The sequence below is a fragment of the Cervus canadensis genome, chromosome 1 (assembly GCF_019320065.1).
Source record: "Cervus canadensis isolate Bull #8, Minnesota chromosome 1, ASM1932006v1, whole genome shotgun sequence".
NCBI lineage: Eukaryota > Metazoa > Chordata > Mammalia > Artiodactyla > Cervidae > Cervus > Cervus canadensis.
In genome coordinates this window covers 85,421,135-85,436,812 of record NC_057386.1, presented here as the reverse complement: position 1 = coordinate 85,436,812, position 15,678 = coordinate 85,421,135, and positions in this window count along the sequence as shown.

The following is a 15,678-nucleotide window of genomic DNA, read 5'->3' as shown; positions in this document are numbered from 1 at the left end:
TCAAGTATATTCTTACTTGTATTTATATAGTGACATAAAAATGATGAAATGTATTAATTCCTACTTCTAGTGGAAAATTAAACTTTTAAGTCTCTTAACATGATCATTTATTTAACAAAATTATGCAACAGTCTCATTGTTTTAATAAATAATAAATTATATAGTTATAATTCATTATTTCTATTTTAACATTATGATTTACTTACCATTCAATATGCATCAGTTTTTTAAAAGTATTTTTTATTGAGGTATAGTTGATTTTCAATTTTAGAGCAAAGTGATTGTTATGCATATACATATATATTGGTTCTTTTTCAGATTCTTTTCCATTATAAGTTATAACAATACATTGAATATAGTTCCCTGTGCTATAACATCAGTTTTTTTGTTGTTGTTGTTAATATGTAACTACAGAGATTTTTTTTTTAAGAATTAGGTTAGGGAAGTTAGGTTTGTCTCTAAGTTTTTGTCAACTTTCTTTTGTCTCCTCAAAGTTTAAAATGCAAAGGACCTTTTTATGCATCATCGTCAAAAGTAGAACTATTATTATCATTAGTAATTATATTTAAGACAATTGTCAGATCCCATTCTTTTCAGTTTGTAACACAAATTCTCCACATACCCTCCAAATCACCGCCCTTGAGAGAATCTTCATAGCTCTATCTGCCTCAAAAATGTGTGGCTCCTTCCTCAGAACCACTTAAGCTAACCAAACTATTAGCACCTGCTGAACCTCCTCTCCATCAGTCATCAGTCATCAGCAATCAGGCAGCTACTTGATAATTAGCCGAGAGGTGGAAAAAACACTTCAAAGAACTAAAAATATTTTCCACAGTGACTTTGTGCATAAAATAATTATTTTCCCTCTATTAATCCACTTACATGTCTCTGTGCAATAGGAAAATTAAAAATGCAGTGCACAAACATCAATATAATTCAATGTATGAAACGCTTGTCTACTCACAGTTACCAGGAAAGCAGTGTATGACAGATACAATTCTAACACATTATATGTAACTTAATTTTTTATTTTATGCATGCTGCCTTTATCACCTTCCTTGATTTAAAAAAAAAAAAAAGTTAAAGAAAGGCACATAGGCTATCTTGTGCCTAGCACCAAGCATGCACTAGTATAGTAGTATGTATTAACCCATGGAATCGTTACAAATATCCTATGTGTAAGCTTCTATTTCTAATCTTCATTTTACAGAGGGAATCTGTGACAGAGCAAGACTTGCCCAAGATCATACAGCTGAAAATGGCATGGCTGGGATTCCATCTCAAACACTTTGGCTCCAGATTCCATATTCTTGACCACAGCGGACAGGTAAGATCCAAAAATAATACACTCGGTGATAGACACACACAAATCAGAGGGGAACACAATGTGCTTACTGTTTTGGTCAGTGTCCACCTAATTATAAGCCTGATACATATTTTCACTAAGCAATAAGTATAGAGATGATTTCTAACAATAGACCAGTAATAGCAATAAAGATAATAATACTAAATAGAGTAGTAGATAATAAGCATTATGTTACATTGCACAAGCTGTGCAGTTTTTACACATTTAATCTCCTATGATAGGTTACAAACCCAGCTCAGATTCATGTTTTCTTAACTACTGCTCATCACTTAAATGAATGGACAAACTTATTTTTTTTTAAGTCCTCAATTTTCAAAGCTTGCCAAAAACTAGATAAAACATTTCCAGTGTAACTAGTAAAAATATAAGTTCTCAATCTTTCTTTTATTTCCTGAAGTCTATATGTCTCTAATTTGAGAATTTGCCTCCCCACCCTCCAAAATGTATCTTTACAGAGAAGCAAAATGTAGAGAAACTCTTGCTGTAAAATTATTTGTATTAGATTTTGGTCTACAATTCACTAGCAGTTTTAATCACTACCTATGTTTATGCATATACAGATGTATCAACTCTACATTTGACAACTCTAGAAAGCTTGCATCTACAAGATGAGAATATAGAAGTTTGTGTGAGGTGTGAATTAGAAAAGATACACTTTACTTTGCACTTTACTTCATTAGTTTCCCTGACATTAGAGAAAGTTGGCATGTATTTTAAATATCTACCCTAAAGTTTTAATAAACTTACCTTGCCCAGCAGCTGTACAGACATGTCTAATATGGCTGTTTGTTTCTGCAGGGCAGTATTCTGTACATAGAGATGCAAATGAAAGAAAGCAAGAGCCTGGAAAATGTATAGGTGGATTTCACATGCATATTTCATGAATTATTGTTTTACTTTCCTGCAGCTATAGCTTAATTGAGCAATCATTCCATTCTTTGTAAGTGAACGCTTTTTGTCGTTTTCTTTTCAGTAATTATTCTTTTATTTATAAGTAAATATGAATATGCTAAGACTATAAAATAAAATATTAGGATGGGAGAAAGAAATAATGAGGAATAAATGATACCATACCATACTAATAGTTTTCATTTCTTGAATCATCCCTTATTTTTTAGGAGAGACTTTAAAAATAAGAGCTCTTTAAATATTTAGGCTTGCTTTTCTGAGTAGAAACCATTTTCAAAAATAGAACTTTAAAAGGGAAAATATTGATTATTTTTTTGTTTTGTTTTCTGAAATAGGATTCTTTTTTTTTTTTTTTTTCCCACCCTTAAATGTTTGTGTCTATAATTATACTGACCCAGATGCTAATTCTCTTTTCTGATGGATTTACATGCAGGGAAGATGCAAATAAAATCTTAAAGCAAAGCTTAAGGGAAAAGGGTGAAAAGAAAGAGAAAAGAAGAAAAGTAAGGCAAGAAAGGGGAGAGATGCTATGGCATCTTACAAGGAAAACACACCTCATATGTATATATCTAGCCACATAGTATACATGTTTTGTAGCAACAAAATCAAGAGAAAAAAGGTTCCTTATGTGCTTTAAAAAGGGTAACAGTATGCATAACACTTAATTCCATAACTACGAAAACTCTACCAAATTTGTTTTAAAGATAGCTCAGATAGAGATCCAACAAGGTTATGCAAGGAAGTAAAAAGAGAAATGAAAAACTAACAGAAAATCAAACGCAGTACAACTAACAGATACATAGAGAAAATGAGAACAAGAGAGTGTGGACACTAAGATGGATAGAAATAAAGAGATACAATACTATAAGAGGTAGATAACTTTGCAGAAACAGGGAGGAGTAAAATGTGAATATTGAAAGCATGTATGCATCTCTTACTAAATATCTGATATTTCATGATTATTTATCTGAGCATCATTTTTCACATATAATAACAATAAGCTTGATATCAGCTCTTTTAATGGATTATTGTGAGCATTAAGCGGTATAATTATGTGAAAGTGCCCAGGACAGAGACTATTTTAAAGATGTATTATAAAATTATTTTATATTATTGATTAACAGAATGGAGAAAATAATAATTTAAGCCATATTTAGAAGATCAGAAAGAAGAAAAAATAAAAGATGCAGACATGAAAAAATCAGTATATTTATAAAGAGAAAGAGATACAAAGTAATTTTAACTCAAGGGATACATTCTTCAAACCCCTGAAAATCATCATTTCACTTTATGGATGTTATCTCAGAAAGTACAAATTATCCTGACTGAATTTTAGGAATACATAATTGTAGTGTTTGCTAAAGCACTGAAAGACCAAGATCAAAATCATTTTCCTTTTATTCCCTTTAGTGAAAAATAAATTGGTTCCCTTAGCTAAAGGAAAAAGTCAGCTTTGCAGGAACTTGCCAGTAAAAGTTTCTGTTCTTACACCTGTGATCTGGAAGTTAAACACTCAGAAGCTTGATCTTTTTCTTCTTGTCAATGGAAAAACACTAACTTTCTCTGTTTTGAGAATTAAGACATAGAGGTTTAGGTGTTCCCCAAAATGAAAATAATGTTTTCAGAGAAAAGCCTTCAAAGTCATTTCCATCAAAGAAACTTAACGTCATTTTTCATTTGCACAATTGTAAATTGAGATCTCATTTTTGTCTTACAAATTTCACCTAACTAGGCAAGGAGTTGAATTGAGCTCAGCATTCACATGCTCTCCTCCTTTCATTTTAAAAGTTTGTAATTTTAGTCATTTTTTAAACATTTTTTCAGTTGATCGTTGTTCAAATGTAATCTCCAAATTTCAGGTGAGAAACTACTATAAAAGTGAATAAATTAAAAGCAAGAAATTTCTTAAATAATATCATGTGCTGAATAGATAGATGATGAGTGAACTTGCTTTGATGGTATCAATTTAAATGTCAAATAAGTGTAAAATGATAGGTCTTTGGACCCACAAATCGTTGCATTTACATAGATGAATAAACATATAGGGCCTAGTTAAGAATTGATTTCATTAAAGAATGTTAATGATTTATTAAAGCATTTTGTTTGGCTATTGAGTTATTAGTTAAGAGTTTTGTTTTTATCAGAATATTTTTTTCACATCTTATAAAAGGTTGGTTGCAAGTGAGAAGTATTTGCCAGAATTATTCTCACTAATAATGCATGTATTAATGTCCAAGCTGGGTTTTTTGTTCCTTTGGAACATGTTCCTCTGTAGCCTCATTTTTGTCTGAGTTGCTATTTGTATTTACTTCTTTTTTAATGGATGGGATTTTTAAAAAATGTGTTTATTTTAATTGGAGGCTAATTACTTTACAATATTGTAGTGATTTTTGCCATACATTGACATGAGTCAGCCATGGGTGTACATGTGTTCCACATCCTGAAACCCCCTCCCACCTCCCTCCCCATCGCATCCCTCAGGGTCATCCTAGTGCACCAGCCCTGAGCACTCTGTCTCATGCATCGAATCTGGACTGGTGATTCATTTCACATATGATAATATACATGTTTCAATGCCATTCTCTCAAATCATCCCACCCTCACCTTCTCCCACAGAGTCCAAAAGTCTGTTCTTTACATCTGTGTCTCTTTTGCTGTCTCGCATATAGAGTCATGGTTACCATCTTTCTAAATTCCATATATATGCATTAATATACTGTATTGGTGTTTTTCTTTCTGACTTACTTCACTCTATATAATAGGCTCCAGTTTCATCCACCTCATTAGAACTGATTCAAATGCATTCTTTTTAATAGCCGAGTAATATTCCATTGTGTATATGTACCACAGCTTTCTTATCCATTCGTCTGCTGACGGACATCTAGGTTGCTTCCATATATTTTCGTATACGTGGTAGGTTACTTTTCTTGATCTTGGAGAAGTGGCCTTCTGTTGGAAGTGCCCTATGCCTCCCAACAGCACACTCTCCTCTTGTTATCCAAGCTACATGCTCTAGGAGTCCCCCTAAGAGGGCTGTGTAGGTCCTTCTGTTGTGGCGAGTTGACTCTGCAGGGGGTCTGACAGGCTTGGCTATCTCCTAGCCCAGTTGCTTGCCAGATGCTGCTTTGTGTCGATGCTGGTGGCTGATGGTTAGTGGGGCGTGGTCTCTTGGAGGCTGGCTGCAGAACCCCAGGGGTTCCCCAGGACTCATGCTGGTTCAGCAGTGGACATAGTCACAGGTCAATAGACTCTGAGGCTTATGCCTGTCCACAGGTGGGTGGAGCCAGGCCTCAGCCCTCTGGTGGACAGGGACCTGTCTAAGCGACTGTCTGCAGATGACTCTGGGCTCAGGGAGTCTTTAGGCAGCTGGTCTGCTGATTGGTGGGGCTGTGTTCCTGCCCAGTTAGTTGTTTGCCCTGAGGCCACCCAGCAGTATCTGTTAGGTGCAGACAGGTCTTTTAAATCCTGTATTTATTTTTGCTGTAGTATACTGCTTGATAGGGCTTCCCAGGTGGCACTCATGTTAAAGAACCCCCCTGCTAATGCAAGAGACATGAGAGAAAGGGGTTCAATACCCTGGGTCAGGAAGATCCCCTGGGTCAGGAAATGGTAACCCACTCCAATATTCTTGCCTGGAGAATCCCATGGACAGTGTAGCCTGGTGGTCTTCAGTCCATAGGGTAGCAACTTAGGGTAGTGACTTAGCAACCATGTACATGCTGTTTGATGTAGTCATTTAGTTCATAGGTTCTGGTTCATTACTGTTGTGTTTAAGATTCTTCCTTCATTTATTAGCTGTTTGAAATTGAGAAAATTAATTAATCCTTGTAGGTCTTAGTTTCCTCATCTGTAACATAGGAATGGTAATAATAATGTATCCTTACAAGGATAGCTCTATAATTTGTAGAAGCCACTAAAAACAAAAAAAGGCCCTGTGTTCAAGAAGTAGGGAAAGAAGTCATTAAGTGTACTAAAATATAATACTTTTTCCTTATACAGTCTATATCTCTTGTTGTGATTTTTTTTTTGTTTTCTATTTGTTATCTTTGTAAGAGAAGAAATATTGAAATTTTAAATTATTAGCACAAATTATACAAGTTATTTTTATATTATGCAATGCCAATTTTAAATTCAAACATAAGAATGTTTAACCTGTATATAGAGTCATTGATATCACACAGTTCTTATTTCATAGCTGGTACATGATATGAGTTTTGTCTTCCCTGAAGAGTGGGAACTCTGTACAAACTAATTCACTTGTTACTTTTAGATTGATGCACATTCTACCAATAGTCTCTAGCTATAGCATATAGCCTATAGGAAGGACAAAGGGAAATTGGTTTGCCCTGTCTTTCTCTTCTTTCTGTATCATCCTTTTAGCATAAATGGTTGAATATAGGGAATTGACATGAGTAAGAACAGATATGATAGAGTTCCTTGGTTGTTTGTGTTTCTTGGAATGCCATTGCCTTCTTTCTGTGTTGAAAGAGTTTGATTTGAAGTGATTGAATGGCCTTTTGGAGGTATCAGTGCCTCTGCTCATGCATTGATAGATGTAACATGCTTACACTTGTTTTGAGCCCTAAAACTTGTTCTGAGTCCCCTGACCCTCCCACATCATTGTGGGTCCATGGGAATTGTATACTCTTGGAGCATTGTGAATGGTGTATGCAAATAAGGCAGCAAGGAACAGGACATGTGTATTGCATCTAGCTTCTCAGCTCTTGTGCATGCTTCACTGTACCTTCAAACTTCATTTAAAAACACGTGTTCACTGATGAAGTTACTTAGAATATGAAAATGTTGACTTCAGATCATTAAACCAAGTGCAGTCCCTTCTGAACATGATCCTCTGTGCAACTGTTCAGTTTGTACATCCCTAAAGCTGGCCCTGTTGTCCTTAAGGGGTTGTTGGAAGGACTTCATGGGTTAATAAATGTAGATTATCTGGGAGAATTCTTCAGTCTTAGTCAACACTTAGTCAATGTTAACCTATTCTTATTAAACAGAGGCAAGGTATTACTCTCTATTACAGTTGTTTTGCTGTTCAGTAGCTCAGTCATGTCTGACTCTTTGGGACCCCATGGACTGTAGCATTAACTATACCTGAATAAAATTAATAAAATTTTCTTAGCTAGAAAACTTCAGTTGAGATGAATGACCCCAGATTTCACATTCAGTTAAAAAAAAAAGTCTGTGTCAAAGTACAGTATCCGTTGAATCAGAAATCCACTCAGGTTCTCTGAGAGCAGCAAAGCCTCTTTTAAGAAAACATTCTAGGATATAGTGTTAGGTAGTTAGAATAGGAAAAAGGAGTCCAAAATGGCGGTGGCTAAAAGGCAAAGAGGGGAAAATCCTGCGAAAATAGAACAAAGGATGATGATCAGAGGACTGGAGTGAGGACCTCTTGGCTAGCCCAATTTACAAACAGCCCTCTTGGCTAGCCCAATTTACATAGGGCAGGCTTAGGGGGAGGAGAAAAAAACATAAAAAGAGGAGCCAAAATTGAACTGGGGGCTTCTCTTCTCTTCACATCTATTGGGTTGGCCTGCCCTTATGCCTCAAGGAGCTGTAACACGGAGCTGTAACACTGGTCCTTCTGTTAGGGGAAGCAAACTGATTGAAACCGCCCACCCTGGCCAGGCACCATAGTAACCATTTGCACGAGTTGTTTTATGACAGGAGATCCTGATAAAGAATACAGAACTAATAAGCCACCACCAGCCGGAAGAGTTCAGGAAAGGTCGAGAGGAGACACTGCCTGCCCGTCCACTTCCCAGAATCCCTCTCGCTAGCATCCATCTTGGCTGAGCGATGCGTGCGCCACCAGGAAAGACTCTGAATTAGAATGATTGGCCAAAGACCACCCGGAAACTAATCCCATCACCATAAAACCCAAGACTGCAAGCCACGTGGCAGAGCAGTTCTCCTGGGTTCCCTTACCTACTGCTCTCCACCCAGGTGCCCTTTCCAATAAAATCTCTTACATGTTTCTCCTCGGACAATTCATTTCCGAGTGTTAGACAAGAGCCCAGTTTCGGGCCCTGGAAGATGTCCCCCTTCCTGCAACACTTCCAAGGAAATCACACGGGGCTGTAACACTGGTACTATCTAACAGTAGTAAAAGAAAGAAAAAAAAAGTGTAGTGTAAATGTTGAAAGGACATGCTTAAGAGTCAGATAAATCTATATTCTTAACCTTAACGAGTGCTCAGTGGTGTCCGACTCTTTGTGACCCTACTGACTCTAGCCTGTCAGGCTCCTCCATCCGTGGGATTTCCCAGGCAAGAAAACTGGAGTGGGTTGCCATTTCCTCCTCCAGGGGATCTGCCTGACCCAAGGATCAAATCCATGTCTCCTGCATTGGCAGGCAGATTGTTTACCACTGAGCCACTTGTACAAGGTGTAGATAAAGGTCTAGTTTCTCTCTGCCCCCCCTTTATGAATGTCCAATTGTTTCAGCATCATTTGTTAAAAAAAAGGCTATTTTTCCTCTATTGAACTGCTCTTCTACCTTGTCAAAAATCAGTTGGACATAGTTATACTGGCCTATTTTTCTACTTTGAGGTCTTTTGTTCTATTAATATTCCATGGGGCTTCCCCAGTAGCTCAGGTATATGTTTCTCAAATTTTGGTTAACACATGTAAACCGTTTTTTAATTACTCATATTGTGGTCATCATCATTATTATCATCATCATTATAATTAAAATGTGAAAATTTAATTAGTATCAGCACATAAAAGGAATCGTCCTGAGAGGAGGGGAAGGGCAATTAAAAACAAACATTCGGGGACATACACTTGTAATTTATTTCTGTCGTTATCCAGTTCAAAAAATGCCCTAGCTACAAAGAGACAAGAAAAAATGTGCTTATATTGTTTCCCAAATTCCTAAACCAGGCACATTCTCTTTCTCAACAGGGCTCCCTGTGCCCATCCTGTGCTGGCTTCCTCACTGAGCACAGCCAATTCAGTGCCATTGTAATGTAAAGTTTTATCCTGCTCTAAAGACTTCGGGGGTGAGCAATAAAGGTAATCATGTACCAGAGATTACATCAAGTTCTAGAAAAAAGAACTTAAAAAATAATAACTTTGAATTTACATATCTCTTTTGGAATATATATCATCTCAACTAAATTCATTGATAACATTTCAGCTTTACTCCAAAAGAGAGAGAAAACAACATTAAACTATTCAAGTTATATGACTTTTTTTTTTCGTTGTTGTTCACTTCAGTTCAGTTCAGTCACTCAGTCGTGTCTGACTCTTTGCGACTCCATGGAATGCAGCATACCAGGCCTCCCTATCCATCACCAACTCCTGGAGCTTGCTCAAGCTCATGTCCATTGAGTCAGTGATGCCATCCAACCATCTCATTCTCTGTTATCCCCTTCTCCTCCTGCCTTCAATCATTCCCAGCATCAGGATATTTTCAAATGAGTCAGTTCTTCGCATCAGGTGGCCAAAGTATTAGAGTTTCAGCTTCAGCATCAGTCCTTCCAATGAATATTCAGGACTAATTTCCTATTCTTTGTGAGAGTTTTGTGTGTGATACCAACTACAGAAACAAACAGTACTTTAAAATCATTCTATTTATCTTTTTGGTGTGTTTTATATTGTTAACAATATAAAGTTTAGAGCCTTTTGCTCTAAATCCAACTAATCTTATGTAGCATTCACATTAGATCATCTTAGAACTTCCCTTGTGGCTCAGACAGTAAAGAATCTGCCTGCAATGCAAGAGATCAGAGTTTGATCCCTAAGTCAGGAAGATCCCTTTGAAGAGGAAATGGCCACCCACTGTAGTATTCTTGCCTGGAGAATCCCAAGGACAGAGGAGCCTGGCAGGTTACAGTCCAAGGGGAGTCACATACCCTCAAATAAGTTAAATTGGTCAACTAATGAATACTTTAAATAGTTGGTATTTTAATAAGCATTTGTTGAAATAACTTTCTGGACCAAAATAGGGCTGTTTCTGCCTTGGTGCCATGTAAGTAACCTGAAACTAAGGTAACTTTCATATTCTGTAAATGCTCTACTTGACTAGAAACTCAGTATATGCAGTCAGCCAACCCCCAATTCTGGGCCTTTTCATCCCAATCATAGTCGACTATGTGGCCTCAGACAGTCAAATATTTTCTATTCCTTGTTCCTTATTCTTTAGCTTATAGTAGCTTCTTGCCTTCTGCTCCATCTTGCAGTTCTCGGAGTGGAGACTATCCATTTCATGAAGTGTTAGAAGAAATTTGTTTATATCATCTAAATTGTTTTCTTTATCATTTTAAAATACTTTTAAGGTGTATAAATCTGTGAAATATTTAGTCAGTTATAGGTTTATGTGCTCAGTCATGTCCAACTCTTTGCAACCCTATGGACTGTAGCTTGCCTGGCTCTTCTGTCCATGGAATTTTCCAGGTAAGAATTCTGGAGTGGGTTGCCATTTCCTCTTCCAGGGGATCTTCCCAACTCAGGAATTGAACCTGCATCTCCTGTGTCTCCAGTATTGGCAGGTGGATTCTTTACCATTGAGTCACCTGGGAATTAATTTTAGGTTAAGTTCTAGTTATTTGTTTCTTATCAAGGAGAAGTTAGAAATTTTAGAGCACAAGTGTCTTTTTCTGTACTATGGTAGCAATTAGAACATTTTAATAGAAAATAGGTGTCAGTCATTCTCTCAGAACTTACTTTGTTTACTTATTCAAATCATCTTTCTAGAATACCTTATATGCCACAAGTATTTTTGTAGAAACTGAGTGCTTATCATTGACCAAATAGAAAATGTTTCTTCCTTTTTAGTGTTTAGTTAGAAATAAATTGTTTTATAATCATTAGGTTATTTGAATTAATTCAATATAAGCCTGTTTATTTAACATGAATCATGTAAATCATCTGAAAATGTGTGCATAAACTTTTTTTTGTAATCCTTTGCAACTGTAAAACACAATAGGGCAAAAGGTTTTAAATCCATGTCCCAAGGCTGGTGCTAAAACTGTACCGTTAGCAATCAGTAGCAAAGAAAGAAAGAAAGGAGGGAGGGAATGGAGGGTGGGGGAGGGAACAAAAGCTAGAAGGGCGATATTGTATTGCACTTAATTCATTTAATGTAAATTTTTCATTGCTAATTGTGCAACTGGTTATTTCACACCTTGTTGTTGAAATATTTTTTCTTTTATTGAATGGATAATGATATACATAATAAATTTGCACATGCATAAATTAAACATGGCTATTCCATTAAGAAAAACAATTTTTTTGAAATTCAAATCAGACAGGATTAGTAGTCATTTAACTAAGAATGAAATATTAAATAGCTTTATAAGGTAGAAATGGATTTTTAAATTTAATAATTAGCCTCCATTTTAATGTATATTTTATGTCATTAGTGTCATAGACATAAAGTTAAAGTATTTTGAAGTACTAGCTCACGTTAATGTTCAAACCCTAATAGCTTAAGTCAGTCATTCTGCATATACCCAAGTTTATATTCTCTTAAAATAATGATAATGAGGATACTAGCAGCCTGGTCATATTTAATTAGGCATATGGCCCTAATGGTTTACTTGGGAGTTCGAGTCCTGGCATGTTTGGTTGGCACAGAAAGAAATCAGATAAAGCCAAGCCATTTTCATACATTTGAAAAGGGCCACATTCATGATCTCTACACTGTCTGTTGGATATTACTGAGATGGGAAACAGCCAGGTTAAATGCTTCCTCTCACATTAAAAAAACATTAAGCTAAACAAAAGGTCTAATATCTTTGAAACAATGTTATTATAATGACTTAGGCAAAAGCACAAGGTAATTTGATTTCAAGTAAAATGTTGACATATGTATCATTGTGAACGTTTACCATGATGCCTGTTGTATACTATTTTAGAAATTAACAATCACCTAAAACTTCCTTTCTCGTACAGACATATTTCTTTATTTTTGTGATTGTAGACAAATCTTTCTGGAAAGATTTGATTTTAAACCCATTTACTCACTTTTTCTTAAAAAATGCCTTAGATATTAGCAAACTGGCCTTAGTATTGCTCCCAGACATAGCTACACATTTCCCATCTGTACTTCTTTTTGCTCTAATTTCTCCTTAAGATACTATTTCAACACAGTGGGATGCAGTGGAATATAGTGGTCCTAGAGTGAGATTCCCAGAGTTTGAATCCCAGCTCTGTTACCTACCAACTGTGTGGGATGTCAGGATCTGTCTCAGCCTGAGTTAAATTTTAGTACAAAATTATAGTACAAAAATTAAAATTAGTCTAGAAAATAAGTACAAAATATAAAAGTTTGTACTAAAAATTATGGTACAAAATCTTTGTCTAAAACTTATAGTATAAAAGTTACAGTGAGGAATAACAAAGATAATGTTAAGTAAATCGTACAAAGCAGTTCCTGGCACATAGTAAGCCTACTACAGGCTTAACAGTTATTGTCTCTCAAAATATTTGTTTATTATCCATCAGACCTCTCATGAACACTGCTTTGCAACACCACCAACATGATCATTCTCCCCTGTGTCCCAAAGGCTTTACTTCTCCTTTGGTTCCAATATTCAACCTTATGTTATTGTTATTTCTGTTCTAGTCTTTCTTCCTTAATAGACTATAACTTTCTTAGGGTACAGCTTGTGTCTTATTTCTTTATAAAATTCTAAGGTATATTCACTTGAGAAATATATGGTAACATGAAAAATTGAAAATCCAAAAGTTTGTAAGGATAATATGTCATTGAAACCTGCAGTGGCATGTAACTTATTATTATTTGCTCTAGTACATATGTGTGATTATTCTGTCTTTGGACATATGGCAGGGGGGCAAATATCTTGTTAATTGTTTCAGAGTTGTAGTAAATTCATGCAAGTTTGCATGGCTATACACTGATGGTTCTGTAAGTGAAAGAAGTGTTTTTAAGATGGGGCCAATGCAGCCAATGTATATATTGCCAACTCTTGTGTCATCAGGGTTGTTCACACACATACTTATTCTCCTTCTTCTGGCCACAACATAAGATTTCACTTCTTACTCATTTTGACATTAGGTATTGCTAGGTGACCTATTGTGACTGATGAAATGTGAGTGGATATGTCCTGGTGAAAGTTTTAAAACCAACATGTAGTTCTTCATATATCTTCCCCCATCTCCTGCCATCAAAAAATAAATAAATTGAGAATAAACCATGTGGGCCTGAATTTCTGACTGATTGCTATTATCACGATCTCTATCCTTCTACTCCATGCACCTGTATTAAAAATATCCTGTGAAATACTGTTGCCTTGTTTAGCACCAACCTGCTATTTGATTGGGGTTGTGATTGTCATTCTGAAGTTATGAGAAAGGCTTGATGTTATATGGCAATGTTATATGACATTGGAGACTTTGGGAGATGATTGAGTTATGATATTGGAGCCCTCATGAATGTGATTAGCACCCTTATGAAAGAGACCCCAGGATTTTTCCTTGTCACTTATACTGTGTTAAGACACAGTGAAAATATGGCTCCTTATAAGCCATGAAGTGAGCCATCACCAGGCAACAAATCTTCCAGTCCTTTAATTTTGGCTTTCTCTGCATCCAGAACTGAAAAAATAATTTCTGCTATCTATAAACTACCAAGTCTATGGTATTCTGTTAGAGCAACCTGAACAGACTAAGATTCCTACTAAAATAAAATATTTTAATAGAAACCAGACACTTCTAAAATGACAAAGTTTCTACAATTGAAAATTACATATCATAGCAAGGACCAAGAAAATCACAACTTGATTAAGAAAAGGCAATCAACTGATGATAACACCATGATGTAGTATCTTTAAAGAATTCTAAATTAGCCATTATAAAACTATAATCAACAATGAATTATAAGTTCACTTGGAACAAATAAAAGAAAAGAAAATCAAGGCATGTAGAAGTTATAAAGAAAAATCAGATGGGAAGTACATAATTTTAAAAAATATCACAAGAAAGAACAATTAAAACTTGCCAAATTGGCTCAATAATGGAATATAAGGGACTGAGGACAGAGTCAGTGCACATAAGAATTCCGTGAAACATTTAAGAAAATATAAGAGGAAGGAGATCTTTCCATCTCATTTTATGAGACAGGTATTACTTTTTTCGCAAAATCAGCCAGACCAAAATGACTTATCTTAGATACAAGAATCCTTAACAAAATGTTAGCAAACCAGATCTAGCAATGTAAAAATAATTATACACTGTAACTATTCGAAATTTATTCTAGATATTCAAGTCTGACTCAACATTTAAAATCAGTCAGTGTAACTGATAATATTAACCAGCTATAGAAGAAATATATGATCATACCAGTTGACACAGAAAAAAAAATTGAAAAATTTCTAGTGCTTGTTAGTAGCAAAACCCTTTAGCAAGTTAAAAATAAAAGGTAGTTAATAGCATGATAAAGATTGTCTCCAAAAAACTTAAAGCTAACTTTATGCTTAATGGTTAAAACTAAATATTCATCACCTAAAGATCATGATCAATGCAAGTTCACTACTCCTGTTCAATGTAATTCTTGAAATTCTAGTCACTGCAGTAAGTCAAAAAGAAAATAAGGGACATGCAGATTGGAAAAGGAAGTAATAAAACTATTTTCATATGGCATGAATGTCTACATAAAAAGTTCCTAATAAATCTACAGAAATTAACTCAAAATGGATTACAGACTTAAATCTTAATTGTAGACTATAAACTTCTTGGGAGAAAACAAACAACAGCAACAAGCAGAAAATTTCCTGGAACCAGGGTTAGGCAAAGTTCCTAGACTTGACCCCAAAAGCACAATATATGAAAAGGAGAGAAGATGTATTGGATCTCATTGCAATTTTAAAAACATATAATTTGGCAAAAACCCATGTAAAGAGAATGAAAATTCAAACTATAGAATGGGAAAAAAATCTTTGCAAATCTCTTATCTGACAAAAAACTAGTACCTAGGATATAGAAAGAACTGTCAAAACTCAACAGAAAAAATGTAGTTAGAAACTGGGCAAAAGAACCACAGACATTTCACTGAAGTGGATCTGCAGATGGCAAATAAGCGCATGAAAATATGTTCAGTATCATTAACCATTAGAAAAATGCAAATGAAGCCTACAATGAAATATCACTGTATACCTAGTGAATAGTTACAGTAATAAATAGTGACAGTATCAAATACTGGCAAGGATTTGGAGAAGCTAAATCACTCATACATTGCTGGTGAGAATATAAAATAAGACAGTTTCTCCAGAAAATAATTTGACATTTTTGTATAAAACTAAACAAGCAGTGTGCGTATGGCACAGCAATTTCACTCTTGATCATTTATCCTGGAAAAGGAAAGCCTAGGTTTACTCAAAGTCCTGTACATGAATATTAACAACATTGTATATAATATTTGTT